The 14,325-nt window shown below is 45.5% G+C and overlaps 3 non-coding genes across 3 annotated transcripts; 2 read left to right on the top strand and 1 right to left on the bottom strand.

Annotated features, from left to right (window-relative positions):
* Positions 1-5,520: 5,520 nt before the first annotated feature.
* trnak-cuu (transfer RNA lysine (anticodon CUU)) lies at positions 5,521-5,592 on the bottom strand. The gene has a single exon. It is a non-coding gene; the product is annotated as a tRNA-Lys (tRNA).
* An 852-nt stretch (positions 5,593-6,444) lies between these two features.
* Positions 6,445-6,526, top strand: trnas-uga (transfer RNA serine (anticodon UGA)). The gene has a single exon. It is a non-coding gene; the product is annotated as a tRNA-Ser (tRNA).
* A 7,431-nt stretch (positions 6,527-13,957) lies between these two features.
* trnas-uga (transfer RNA serine (anticodon UGA)) lies at positions 13,958-14,039 on the top strand. The gene has a single exon. It is a non-coding gene; the product is annotated as a tRNA-Ser (tRNA).
* Positions 14,040-14,325: the final 286 nt, after the last annotated feature.

The following is a 14,325-nucleotide window of genomic DNA, read 5'->3' as shown; positions in this document are numbered from 1 at the left end:
TCAGGGTGTACTAGCTAGATGGATAAAGAACTGGCTGGGCAACAGGAGACAGAGAGTAGTGGTGGAAGGGAGTGTCTCAAAACGGAGAAAGGTGACTAGTGGTGTTCCACAGGGATCCGTGCTCGGAACACTGTTGTTTGTGGTATACATAAATGATCTGGACGAAGTAATAGGTGGTTTGATTAGCAAGTTTGCAGATGATATTAAGATTGTTGGAGTTGCAGATAGCGTGGAGGACTGTCAGAGAATACAGGAAAATATAAATAGATTGGAGAGTTGGGCAGAGAAATGGCAGATGGAGTTCAATCCAGGCAAATGCGAGGTGATGCATTTTGGAAGATCTAATTCAAGAGCGGACTATACGGTTAATGGAAGAGTCCTGGGGAAAATTGATGTAGAGACAGATCTGGGAGTTCAGGTCCACTGTACCCTGAAGGTGGCAACGCAGGTCGATAGAGTGGTCAAAAAAGCATACAGCATGCTTGCCTTCATCGGACGGGGTATTGAGTACAAGAGTCGGCAGGTCATGTTACAGTTGTCTAGAACATTGGTTAGGCCACAGTTGGAATACTGCGTGCAGTTCTGGTCGCCACATTACCAGAAGGATGTGGATGATTTAGAGAGGGTGCAGAGGTGGTTCACCAGGATGTTGCCTGGTATGGAGGGTGCTAGCTATGAAGAAAGGTTGAGTAGTTTAGGATTGTTTTCGTTGGAAAGACGGAGGTTGAAGGGGGACTTGATTGAGGTCTACAAAATTATGAGAGGTATATACAGGGTGGATAGCAACAAGCTTTTTCCAAGAGTGGGGGTGTCAATTACAAGGGGACACGATTTCAAGGTGAGGGGAGGAAAGTTTAAGGGAGGTGTGCGTGGAAAGTATTTTACGCAGAGGGTGGTGGGTGCCTGGAACTCTTTGCCAGCGGAGCTGGTAGAGGCGGGCACGATAGCGTCATTTTAGATGCATCTAGACAGATATATGAACGGGCGGGGAACAGAGGGAAGTAGATCCTTGGAAAATAGGCGACAGGTTTTGATGAAAGATCTGGATTGGCGCAGGCTGGGAGGGCCGAATGCTTGTTCCTGTGCTGTAATTTTCTTTGTTCTTTGTTCTTTGTAAAGAGTTTCCACTCAATGTTTGGGAAGTTGAAGTCACCCATGACTACTACCCTGTGATTTCTGCACCTTTCCAAAATCTGTTTCCCAATCTGTTCCTCCACATCTCTGCTACTATTTGGGGCCTACAGAAAACTCCCAACAAGGTGACCCCTCCTTTCCTATTTCTGACTTCAACCCATACTACCTCAGTAGGCAGATCCTCCTCGGACTGCCTTTCTGCAGCTGTTATACTATCTCTAATTAGCAATGCCACCCCCCACCTCTTTTACCACCCTCCTTAATCGTATGGAAACATCTATAACCAGGGACCTCCAACAACAATTTCTGCCCCTCTTCTATCCAAGTTTCTGTGATGGCCACCACATCGTAGTCCCAAGTACCGATCCATGCCTTAAGTTCACCCACCTTATTCCTGATGCTTCTTGCGTTGAGGTATACACACTTCAACCCATCTCCGTGCCTGCAAGTACTCTCCTTTGTCAGTGTTCCCTTCCCCACTGCCACACTACACGCTTTGGCGTCCTGAGTATCGGCTACCTTAGTTGCTGGACTACAAATCCGGTTCCCATTCCCCTGCCAAATTAGTTTATACCCTCCCGAAGATTACTAGAAAACCTCCCTCCCAGGATATTGGTGCCCCTTTGGTTCAGATGCAACCCATCCTGCTTGTACAGGTCCCACCTCCCCCAGAATGCACTCGAATTATCCAAATACCTGAAGCCCTCCCTCCTACACCATTCCTGCAGCCAACTGTTTAACTGCACTCTCTCCCTATTCCTAGCTTCGCGATCACGTGGCACCGGCAACAAACCAGAGATGACAACTCTGTCTGTTCTGGCTTTTAACTTCCAGCCTTACTCCGTTTATTACCTCCACACCCTTTTTCCTACCTACGTCGTTGATAGCAATGTGCACCACGACTTCTGGCTGTTCCCTCTCCCCCTTAAGGATCCTGAAGACACGATACGAGACATCCCTGGCACAGGCACCCGGAAGGCAACATACCTTCTGGGAGTCTCGCTCGCGACCACAGAATCTCCTATCTATTCCCTTAACCATTGAATCTCCTATTACAATTGCTTTTCTCTTCTCCCCCTTCCCTTCTGAGCCCCAGACCCAGACTCAGTGCCAGAGAGCTGGCCGATAAGGCCTTCCCCGGTAGGTCATTCCCCCCCCCCCCCCCACCCCCCCCTCCCCCACCCCCCCCCCCCCACCCCCGCAACAGCATCCAAAACGGTATACTTGTTTTGAAGAGGAACGGCCACGAGGGATCCCTGCACTGTCTGCCTGTTTGTTTTCTTTCTTCTGACTGTAATCCAGCTACTCTTTTCCTGTACCTTGGGTGTGCTTACCTCCCTGTAACTATTCTCTATAGTCCCCTCTGCCTCGCGGATGATCCGAAGTTCATCCAGCTCCAGCTCCAGTTACCTGACACGGTCTCTGAGTAGCTGGAGTTGGGTGCACTTCCCTCAAGTACAGTCAACGTGGACACCGGTGGTATCCCTCACCACCCACATCCTACAGGATGAGCATGTAACTGCCCTAGCCTCCAACCCTTCTTACCTTACAGAATATAGCTGCCCTGTGGATCAACTGGACTTCCGGCCTCTGACTCTGCTCCCAGCCAGCTGCAGACTCTATAAACTCCTGGTTCCGTTCTCGCTCTTTGCTGAAATGAAATTAAAGGAGCACCTTACTCCCTCCTCACCTAACTCTCTCAGTCACCAAACACTCACTGTAGCAATCAAATGCACCAAATTCATCACTCAGAGCAAACAAAGTGTGCACTGTAGCTGGATCACTTTTATACTGTGAATCTAGCCTCTGGAGACTGGCATAATCCAATTAGCTAATTAATAAGCTCCAGCTGCAAGTACCTACAAGTCGAACCTTTGTTTAAAGCTTGTTGAAAATTCACCTTCTCAACCAAACAGGAACTTTTAAGTTAATTAACTAAATTAAAGAAAGACTAGACTTTAGATCAAAATTAACGCTTATACACCCTCAGTCACGAAACTCTCACTATAGCACGCAAATGCACCAAATTCAGAACTCAATGAAGAACGCCTCCAGTGGGCAAACAGGAGGAACTTCATTCAGTGGAGGCGGCAGAGTCGCATTCTGGAAGAGGTCAACTGAGTCACCTCGACTGTACTGTGGGCAGCCGAAGAACAGGTGTCAAGGAGCGGTTAAGCGCCAGACACGTCCCTCCCTTCTTTTCCTCCAAACTGCTCCAGCGTTCAGTCAATGGCACCATATCGATCGCACAGGTGTTAAAAAGTGCTTTGCATGGCTCGTCCGGGATTGGAACCCGGGACCTCCGGCATATTATCGCAGCAGAATTGCCTACGTGAGAATCGCCAAAGCGAGAATCATGCCCTTAGACAAACACCTGGTGATCAACGTCCCGCTGAAACAATCTTACCATTATTTCCCAACCGAAGCTTAGTTTATTAACTCATGGGCTTCTTAATTCCTGATGAATTTGGTTTGGTTGTTAAAGTAAAATCCAAATAAACGATTTTTTGTCCCTTGCATATCGGGATCATTGGGTCAATTTGGTTCTTTCTGGTTTGTTGGCCTCCACTGCGAACAGAACAATAGACACACGGGACCAGTCTTTATAAATAGGAGCGTCGAGCACATTCTTCATAATGCAGATTCTTCATAAAATCCTGAAAGAGAATTGGAAAATGTTGGATTACTCGGCTGGTTTGGTAACATCTGTGGAGAGAGAAAGAGAGTTACAGTTCCGAGTCAAGTATGACCCTGCTTCTCATACTCTGTTTCCCTCTCTACAGATGCTGCCAGGCCTGCTGGAATTTTCCAGCATTTTCTGTTTTTATCACGGGACTACCGCCAGCTCTCGGCGACCAACGTGGATACGGTGGGCGGAATGGATTTCGCCTGATCTGTAACTATTCAATGATTCTCTAAACGAGAGTGTAAGATCTGATCAAAGTGAAGTATCCAATTGGAGAGTTGCATCCTGGAGATTGGAATCTGTCTCCACAGTTGCTTCCGGTGCTGCTTTCACAGACAAGTAGCCGAAGAACCCCTCCAGTGGACAAACATGAGGAAATTCATCCAGTGGAAGCGGCAGAGGAGGATTCTGGAAGAGGTCAACTGGATCACCTCGACTGTACTGTTGGCAGCCGAAGAACTGGCGTGAAGAAGTGGTTAAGCTCTAAACATGACCCTCGCTCCCTCCCTCCCTTTCCTCCAAACTACTCCCGCGTTCAATCAATGGCACAATATCGATCGTACAGATTTTAAAAAGCTATTTACACAGTCCGCAACCTGAACCCGGGATCTCTCTCATTTTATGGCAGCAGAAGATCCTAAGCGAGAATCATACCACTAGACCAACGAGCCAGCCGGTGGTCAGCGTGCCGCTGACACCATTTTACCATTACCTCCCAAGCAAAATTTATTTTATCAACTCAATGGGCTTCCTAATTCCTGTTCAATTTGGTTTGGTTGTTAAAGTAAAACGAAAGAAACTCTTTTTTGTCCCTTGCTTTTCTTATCGGGGTCATTAGGTCAATTTGGTTCTTTCTGGTTTGTTGGCCTCCGCTGCGAACAGAACAATAGACATCCGGGACCAATCTTTATAAATAGAAGCGTCGAGCACAAGGGCAATGCCGCTATGGCGATTCTTCATAAAATCCTGAAAGAGAAATATAAAATGTTGAATAACTCGACTGGTCTGGCAACGCCTGTGGAGAGAGAAAGTTACAGTTCCGAGTCCAGTATGACACTGCCTCCCATTCTCGGTTTCCCTCTCAGTCAATGTCTGGTACTGTATGTGAGGGTGGGATTCAGTCTCTATCAGACATTGGTACTGAATGTCAGTGTGGAAATCTTTCTGTATTTATCAATGACAATTCTTGTTTGGGAAACGTGAGGTTAATACGTAACATCAGCACTGCTGTAACAGATAGAGAAAGACACACAGAAAGAGACTATCAGGATACACACAGTGACACACAGAAAAGGTGCAGTGCAAACCAGCAAGATACTGAGATGGAGAAATTGGGTATTTAGGAAAATGTGTTTTCTGCTGCACACAGAGAGGCCCTGTTTGTAAATGTATATCCTGCTGTGTAACCGTGCTCTCTGCTGTGTGACTGTTCTGTCTGTCGTGGAACAGTGACTCTGCCGGTGACAGATCTGCACTGAGGTTGTGTCAAATCATTCCCTGTTGTGTAAATGTGTTCCCGGTTGTGGAAATCGATCCTTTCTGCGCCATGACGGAGACAAAATCTCAAATCCAGATTTATTCAATCTTGTCACCAAGGGTTAGTTCACACACCTGGATTCCCAGTCAAGCGACATAACCTTGAGTTTTTGTTATGAAGACAGTTAATTCAGTATGAATATTTTAAGATACTAATATGGAAGCGCCCAAAGTGGGCTCGAACCCACGACCCTGAGAATAAGAGTCCCATGCTCTACCGACTGAGCTATCCGGGACGGTGCTGCACTATCTATTAAACCTATTCTTGCAGAGTAGCGTCGGTGCTCATTCGGAGGGTCAGTGTTGACTCGTTGGGTCGAATGGCCTCCTTCTGCGCTGGAGATTTTACGATTCGATGATACAAAGAGGTTGATGCGGTGGACTCCTTCTGCCATACCGCCCACTCCTGACACCATGTAGAAATGCTGCTCTCTCAATGACTGGCGACCAAGGTCTTGTAATAAAAAATAATTAAATTAATAATTGACCAGCCCCTCCTGGCTTGTGCTCTGACCGCGATCCGGGGAGAACTGCTCGAATCCAGACACCTGATCATGTTAGTTCCGTCATCAGGTCATCACGTGACCTTTCGGCCTGCACAGGTCTCCTTCTGTGCCGTAATTTCTAGATTCCATCATTTTAATTTTCTTCCAGACTGGAAGTGTGGTCTTGTTCCATTTGAATTTCTAATATATTTCCAATGTAACTGATGTTGTTACACAAACAATTCAATCAGTGGAATTGTGCGTTTAGGGAGTTGAGATTTTCGAGTCTCTCAAGGCTTCTCTCCAAATCCAATGGCCATTTTCCACGAAGATTCAACCCCTCCTCACATAAACACTATTACAACATAGAAAAATACGGCACAGAACAGGCCCTTCGGCCCACAATGTTGTGCCGAACCTTTGTCCTAGATTAATCATAGATTATCATTGAATTTACAGTGCAGAAGGAGGCCATTCGGCCCACCGTGTCTGCACCGGCCGACTATTGGTCGCTTGAATGGAATAACTTCCTGGAGTGATTCCAGGCTGGTTTTAGAATGTATTCCATCGACCAAATTACTAATGAATGACACATTGAACGTAGCTGCGATGGCCGAGTGGTTAAGGCGTTGGACTTGAAATCCAATGGGGTTTTCCCGCGCAGATTCGAATCCTGCTCGCAGCGACTGTGATTCGAATTGTTTCTTCAACTCCCCGCACAAGCCGCTGACTCGAAAATTAATGCTTTTTCCGATTGTTTGTAAAGAAGCGGTTTGAACGTTAATCAAGTTCTGTCAGATACTTAACATTTTTGGGGGGGACTGAACGAAATATTCAGATGAATCAGGAACTCACACCCAAAACAACAATCAGTAAATAATAACATTTCCTGCAACGTTCGGAAGGAGAAGCAGCAACGGCAGCGAATGGAAACGTGGTTTGGTTTCATTCAGCTTAATGGATTTCTGGGTAAAAAGATCGTGGCAGAAATGGAACATATTTTATCTCTCTATCTGTTTCTTTGTTTCTTTCTCTCTCCCTCACTCATTGATTTTGTGCTTCTCCGGGGACTGATTGGATACACAGCGAAACTCAGCCCCATCTCATTCCAACTCTTTTGGACCAACACGTCCTGGTGATGGACGGTCTTGAATCAGTGGAAGAATCGACAACCTATTCCATTCTTGGCTCTGTGAGAAGTTCCATTCCTGGTTGTGAGGTGGCTCTGAGATAAAGGGATCGAGAGAGAACGAGGTGACTGCAGTCTGACTCTCACTCTGAAAACCAGTTCGTGCGCCCTTGTAGAAAGTGGATGTGTATGAGAACAGGAGAAAAGCAGATCATGGGCCTGTGATTGGTTTTATTGAGCAGGACCTTGAAAGGTGAAGCAAACTTCGAACCAGTCAGCGCCTGTCTGAGAGCTGGCAAGGGATTAAGGCTGATATTGAAACGGTTGACCTTGAATTAGTTTAGGCAAATCGATTTTTTTGAGGTGTTGGTATATTGTTTTCAGAGACACTGTCATACTTTCTTAAAATATGATTTGTCCTTGTTTTTGTTTTGTTCAATAATTTGGGGAATGTATTTGGAGCGGGTGCAGTTGGTTAATATCTGTGCCTCTTGCTTGGCAGCTCCCCGGGAAGCAGCAGCTCCATTCCGGTCGAGATCTGTGGACACAAACAGGATATCCAAACTATTGCGCACTGCTGCCATCTCCTGGTTGAACGCGAGTTGTACAACACGGTAACTCTGTATTCGTAACACATTTCAATTGGAGCAAAAGAACATGAGAACATAGAACATAGAACATGGAACAATACAGCGCAGTACAGGCCCTTCGGCCCACGATGTTGCACCGAAACAAAAGCCATCTCATCTACATTATGCCATTATCATCCATATGTTTATCCAATAAACTTTTAAATGCCCTCAATGTTGGCGAGTTCACTACTGTAGCAGGTTGGGCATTCCACGGCCTCACTACTCTTTGCGTAAAGAACCTACCTCTGACCTCTGTCCTATATCTATTACCCCTCAGTTTAAAGTTATGTCCCCTCGTGCCAGCCATATCCACCCGCGGGAGAAGGCTCTCACTGTCCACCCTATCCAACCCCCTGATCATTTTGTATGCCTCTATTAAGTCTCCTCTTAACCTTCTTCTCTACAACGAAAACAACCTCAAGTCCATCAGCCTTTCCTCATAAGATTTTCCCTCCATACCAGGCAACATCCTGGTAAATCTCCTCTGCACCCGCTCCAAAGCCTCCACGTCCTTCCTATAATGCGGTGACCAGAACTGTACGCAATACTCCAAATGCGCCCGTACCAGAGTTCTGTACAGCTGCAACATGACCTCCCGACTCCGGAACTCAATCCCTCTACCAATAAAGGCCAACACTCCATAGGCCTTCTTCACAACCCTATCAACCTGGGTGGCAACTTTCAGGGATCTATGTACATGGACACCTAGATCCCTCTGCTCATCCACACTTTCAAGAACTTTACCATTAGCCAAATATTCCGCATTCCTGTTATTCCTTCCAAAGTGAATCACCTCACACGTCTCTACATTAAACTCCATTTGCCACCTCTCAGACCAGCTCTGCAGCTTATCTATATCCCACTGCAACCTGCTACATCCTTCCACACTATCGACAACACCACCGACTTTAGTATCGTCTGCAAATTTACTCACCCACCCTTCTGCGACTTCCTCTAGGTCATTGATAAAAATGACAAACAGCAACGGCCCCAGAACAGATCCTTGTGGTACTCCACTTGTGACTGTACTCCATTCTGAACATTTCCCATCAACCACCACCCTCTGTCTTCTTTCAGCTAGCCAATTTCTGATCCACATCTCTAAATCACCCTCAATCCACAGCCTCCGTATTTTTTGCAATAGCCTACCGTGGGGAACCTTATCAAACGCTTTGCTGAAATCCATATACACCACATCAACTGCTCTACCCTCGTCTACCTGTTCAGTCACCTTCTCAAAGAACTCAATAAGGTTTGTGAGGCATGACCTACCCTTCACAAAGCCATGCTGACTATCCCTGATCATATTATTCCTATCTAGATGATTATAAATCTTGTCTCTTATAATCCCCTCCAAGACTTTACCCACTACAGAAGTGAGGCTCACCGGTCTATAGTTGCCGGGGTTGTCTCTGCTCCCCTTTTCGAACAAAGGGACCACATTTGCTGTCCTCCAGTCCTCTGGCACTATTCCTGTAGCCAATGATGACATAAAAATCAAAGCCAAAGCTCCAGCAATCTCTTCCCTGGCCTCCCAGAGAATCCTAGGATAAATCCCATCAGGTCCCGGGGACTTATCTATTGTCAGCCTGTCCAGAATTACCAACACCTCTTCCCTACGTACCTCAATGCCATCTATTCTATTAGCCTGGGGCTCAGCATTCTCCTCCACAACATTATCTTTTTCCTGAGTGAATACTGACGAAAAATATTCATTTAGTATCTCGCCTATCTCTTCAGACTCCACACACAATTTCCCATCCCTGTCCTTGACTGGTCCTACTCTTTCCCTAGTCATTCGCTTATTCCTAACATACCTATAGAAAGCTTTTGGGTTTTCCTTGATCCTTCCTGCCAAATACTTCTCATGTCCCCTCCTTGCTCGTCTTAGCTCTCTCTTTAGATCCTTCCTCGCTACCTTGTAACTATCCATCGCCCCAACCGAAACTTCACACTTCATCTTCACATAGGCCTCCTTCTTCCTCTTAACAAGGGATTCCACTTCCTTGGTAAACCACGGTTCCCTCGCTCGACGCCCTCCTCCCTGTCTGACCGGTACATACTTATCAAGAACACGCAGTAGCTGATCCTTGAACAAGCCCCACTTATCCAGTGTGCCCAACACTTGCAGCCTACTTCTCCACCTTATCCCCCCCAAGTCACGTCTAATGGCATCATAATTGCCCTTCCCCCAGCAATAACTCTTGCCCTGCGGTGTATACTTATCCCTTTCCATCATTAACGTAAACGTCACCGAATTGTGGTCACTGTCCCCAAAGTGCTCTCCTACCTCCAAATCCAACACCTGGCCTGGTTCATTACCCAAAACCAAATCGAACGTGGCCTCGCCTCTTGTTGGCCTGTCAACATATTGTTTCAGGAAACCCTCCTGCACACACTGTACAAAAAACGACCCATCTATTGTACTCGAACTATATCTTAACATGGTTAAATATTATCATTGTAGTAATCATCTTGAAATCCCCAGGTATCTGATTTCTGACTGAGCTACCCAGCTCTACCCGGTCTATCGGAATATGAAAGATTCCCATTGCAGCCATATTGGTTACAAGAATATCGAATCCCTGATTTAATACATTCACCCGCTTCATTGTTTGTGTATTCGTTCTATAAATACAGAGGGGGCAACGTTGCCCAGGGACAGGTGGTGGTATAGTGGTGACTGTCCCAGCATTTGACCCAGATTCAGTTCCTGCCCATCACAGTGGTGAATTATTTAATTAGATACCGCAGGTCAGGGCAGAAAAGGAGTGGACACTCCTCAAATAAAATTCACCAATTGTTTTCATCACCCATGGGTTCCTTAGTAATAACCAGCATCAATATGTTTTGAGTGGAAACTTAGTTTAAATAAACGACAATCTTCAACATTAATAACTACGTTCTCAGTCTGCAACAATAGTAAATAGGTGGGTTAAACGGGACAAAAATACGAGCCACGCAAATTTCCGTTTACAAAATGAGCTTAAAACAATCCTAGTGCCTGAATAACTTAATCACTAAGTAAGTTACATAATTGTTACCAGTAAAAAGTTATTACTGAAACAGGATGAAAAGTGCAGCATCAGGGCACAAGGACAAGGTAATGTCTCAGACCAGTGTTAGAGTCCAATGTAATGACACACAGAACATCAGAAACATATTGCATAAATACATTTATTGTGGACTGGTGCCATCTCCTGGCTGATCGGGAGCCGTGTGACACAGACACTTTCATTCAGGAGCGTTTTAAATTGGAGTGAAATGCACACAAACAACACGAATTTATTTCTGCTCACTGTGCCAGTTACAGTGATCTGTATTAAACAGCAGGAGCGGGATCCGCAGTCTTCGCCTTGTTTTAAAATAATTTAGAGTACCCAATTATTTTTTCCCAATTAAGGGGCAATTTAGCGTGGCCAATCCACCTAGCTTGCACATCTTTGGATTCTGGGGGCGAAACCCACGCAAACACGGGAGAATGTGCAAACTTCACACGGACAGTGACCCAGAGCCGGGATCGAATCTGGTACCTCGGCGCCGTGAGGCAGTCGAGCTGACCACTGTGCCGCTACTCTGCCCTCGCAGTTTCGTTGTTGAAATGAAATCAAAATTAACAATTTTTGTCCCTTGCTTTTCGTACTGGGACCATGGGTAACTTGGGTTATTTTTGGTTTGTTGGCCTCCACTGCGAAGAGAATAAAACTCATACGGGACCAGTCTTTGCCGTTGCTGAGTAAACACTGTGCAATAGTCACTCCGAACGATTCTGTCATGAAGCTACTCTTCAAGTATTCTCCTTCTCAATCTGCTGAAGGCTGAGCTGACACATTGGAGGTGAGGGCAAATCCTATCTGCTGGATCTGCCTTTTTCCAGCGGTGGCTTCCGGTCATGGAAAACGGTCCACATTTTCCACGATCTCGCCATTTTATTCTGTGTGCCATTTCTATGTGAGTGTTGACAACATAATTCAGCTCTTGGTATTCACCATGATTCAGTCAGTGGTGGTCTGTGGAAAGTAGGAGTCAGTCTGTGGAGCTCTGTCTCCCATAGTCTTGACGTTCAGAGTGACCGTTACACAGTCCTTGTGGCGACAAGGTCCCATTTGCACATTGAGGATTCGCACCATTCGGTTATTTGACACTACCACCCTGCTAAGTGCGATCAATTTTGAAATACAATTGCTGCACATTTCAGTCCCTGACACTATATGGCAGAGTCAGATTCATTCCATATTTGTAATATACCAATCATTCTTCGGATTGTTACATATCTTCTGCAACAATCTGTCTTTGGGATTCAGTTAAGTCGCTTTGCGAGAGTCACTGGGACTGTATGAGAGTCTGTCATTCAGTATCTTTCATACTCTGAAAATCTGTGTGAAGGTTGAACTAAATCTGTAATGATCAATCTCTAATATCGTTATTGAGTGGATAAAATCATTATGTTGTTTGCTAGTTTCCGTTAAAACGCCTGCATATCAGAATCATGACAAGACTTTCAGTGGCAGTGGGCATGCGCGTGTGTTGGGGGAGGTGCATATAGACATTTGGGTGGTGAATGAATCTTTATCTGTCAGTCCCTGCTGTGCCCAGTAACAAGTCTTACAACACCAGGTTAAAGTCCAACAGGTGTGTTTCAAACGCTAGCTTTCGGAGCACTGCTCGTTCCTCAGGTGAATGAAGAGGTATGTTCCGGAAACATATATATATAGGCAAAGTCAAAAATGCAAGACAATGCTTTGAATACCAGCATTTGCAGGTAATTAAGTCTTTACAGGTCCAGAGATGAAATGAAAATCGCTTATTGTCACAAGTCGGTTTCAAATTAAGTTACCGTGAAAAGCCACATTCCGTCGCCTGTTAGGGGAGGCTGGTACGAGAATTGAACCGTGCTTCTGATCTGACTTGGTCGGCTTTTAAAGCCAGCGATTTAGCCCTGTGCTAAACCAGATAGGGGTAACCCCACGTTAAAGGGGTGTGAATTGGCTCACACCAGGACAGTTGGTAGGATTTCGCAAGCCCAGGCCAGATGGTGGGGGATAAATGAAATGCGACATGAATCCAAGGTCCCGGTTGAGGCCGTACACAAACTTGGCTAGAAGTTTCTGTTCGGCGATTTTCATTGTCGCGCGTCCTGAAGGACGCCTTGCAGAACGCTTACCCGCAGATCAGAGGCTCAATGCCCTTGACTGCTGAAGTGTTCTCCTATGTGTTCTCTGGTGTGTCATGTAAATATTCGATTCATTCTCTATCTGCAGACTCTGTTGCTTTGTGTGGCACAGGTCTCCCCAGACCAACGAGCCAGCCGCTGATTTGATCTCACTTGAAGCAACTTTTAATTGCGTCCAAAGCCCATCAGTTTCCCCACACAATTATAAATCAGAAATATGAATGGACAATGTGACATTTATCTCTCTGTCCTGGAGCTGATCAGAAGCAGTGATGTCAGTTTGCACCACTCGCCAAGTCGGTCTGTGGATGCGCCTCGCCAATCACGTGGGTAATGTAACTCTGCCAGTCAGTGGGTTCAGTTGGCATTTTAGGAGAAATTCGAAATCATCATGACTTCATCAGTGGCCTCATGGTTAAGGTGTGAGTGATGTTTATCATGATGTGATCAAATGAGTGTCTGTTTCAGTCTTTCCGCGGGGAGTTTTCATGCTGAGGAGAAACATGTTGGACATGGTCTGGGAATGATTCACTCCGGTCCATTCCCAACATATCCTGCCCTGATGGGATGGGTTTTTACTTCCAATCGTTGCAGAACACTTTTAAATATTGATTAATATTCGTTAATTATCATTTATTAAGTATTGTTTCATATGTTTAGTGTAGTTTATATAAAAATACTAATTACCAGACGCGATAAATTTTTACTTTCATTCCCGAAACAGCCAAATTGGGTGAAAACCATCAATGAGATGCAAAGGGAGCCCCGATCATTTGTGTGGTCAGTGGTTTGTTTATGGAGCTGAGTAAATATTGTTACACAAACTATTTAATCAGTGGAATTGTGCGTTTCGGGAGTTGAGATTTTCGAGTCTCTCAAGGCTTCTCTCCAAATGCAATGGCCATTTTCCACGAAGATTCAACCCCTCCTCACATAAACACGATTAGAACATAGAAAATTCAGAACAGGCCCTTCGGCCCACGATGTTGTGCCGAACCTTTGTCCTAGATTAATCATAGATTATCATTGAATTTACAGTGCAGAAGGAGGCCATTCGGCCCACCGTGTCTGCACCGGCCGACTATTGGTCGCTTGAATGGAATAACTTCCTGGAGTGATTCCAGGCTGGTTTTAGAATGTATTCCATCGACCAAATTACTAATGAATGACGCATTGAACGCAGCTGCGATGGCCGAGTGGTTAAGGCGTTGGACTTGAAATCCAATGGGGTTTCCCCGCGCAGGTTCGAATCCTGCTCGCAGCGACTGTGATTCGAATTGTTTCTTCAACTCCCCGCACAAGCCTCTGACTCGAAAATTAATGCTTTTTCCGATTGTTTGTAAATAAGCGGTTTGAACGTTAATCAAGTTCTGTCAGATACTTAACATTTTTGGGGGGGACTGAAGGAAATATTCAGATGAATAAGGAACTCACACCCAAAACAACAATCAGTAAATAATAACATTTCCTGCAACGTTCGGAAGGAGAAGCAGCAACGGCAGCGAATGGAAACGTGGTTTGGTTTCATTCAGGTGAACGGATTTCGGGGT

The sequence above is a fragment of the Scyliorhinus torazame genome, chromosome 24, assembly GCF_047496885.1.
Source record: "Scyliorhinus torazame isolate Kashiwa2021f chromosome 24, sScyTor2.1, whole genome shotgun sequence".
NCBI classification, from domain to species: domain Eukaryota; kingdom Metazoa; phylum Chordata; class Chondrichthyes; order Carcharhiniformes; family Scyliorhinidae; genus Scyliorhinus; species Scyliorhinus torazame.
Note: the sequence above shows the minus strand (reverse complement) of the source record. Positions and strands in the feature narration are given on the sequence as shown.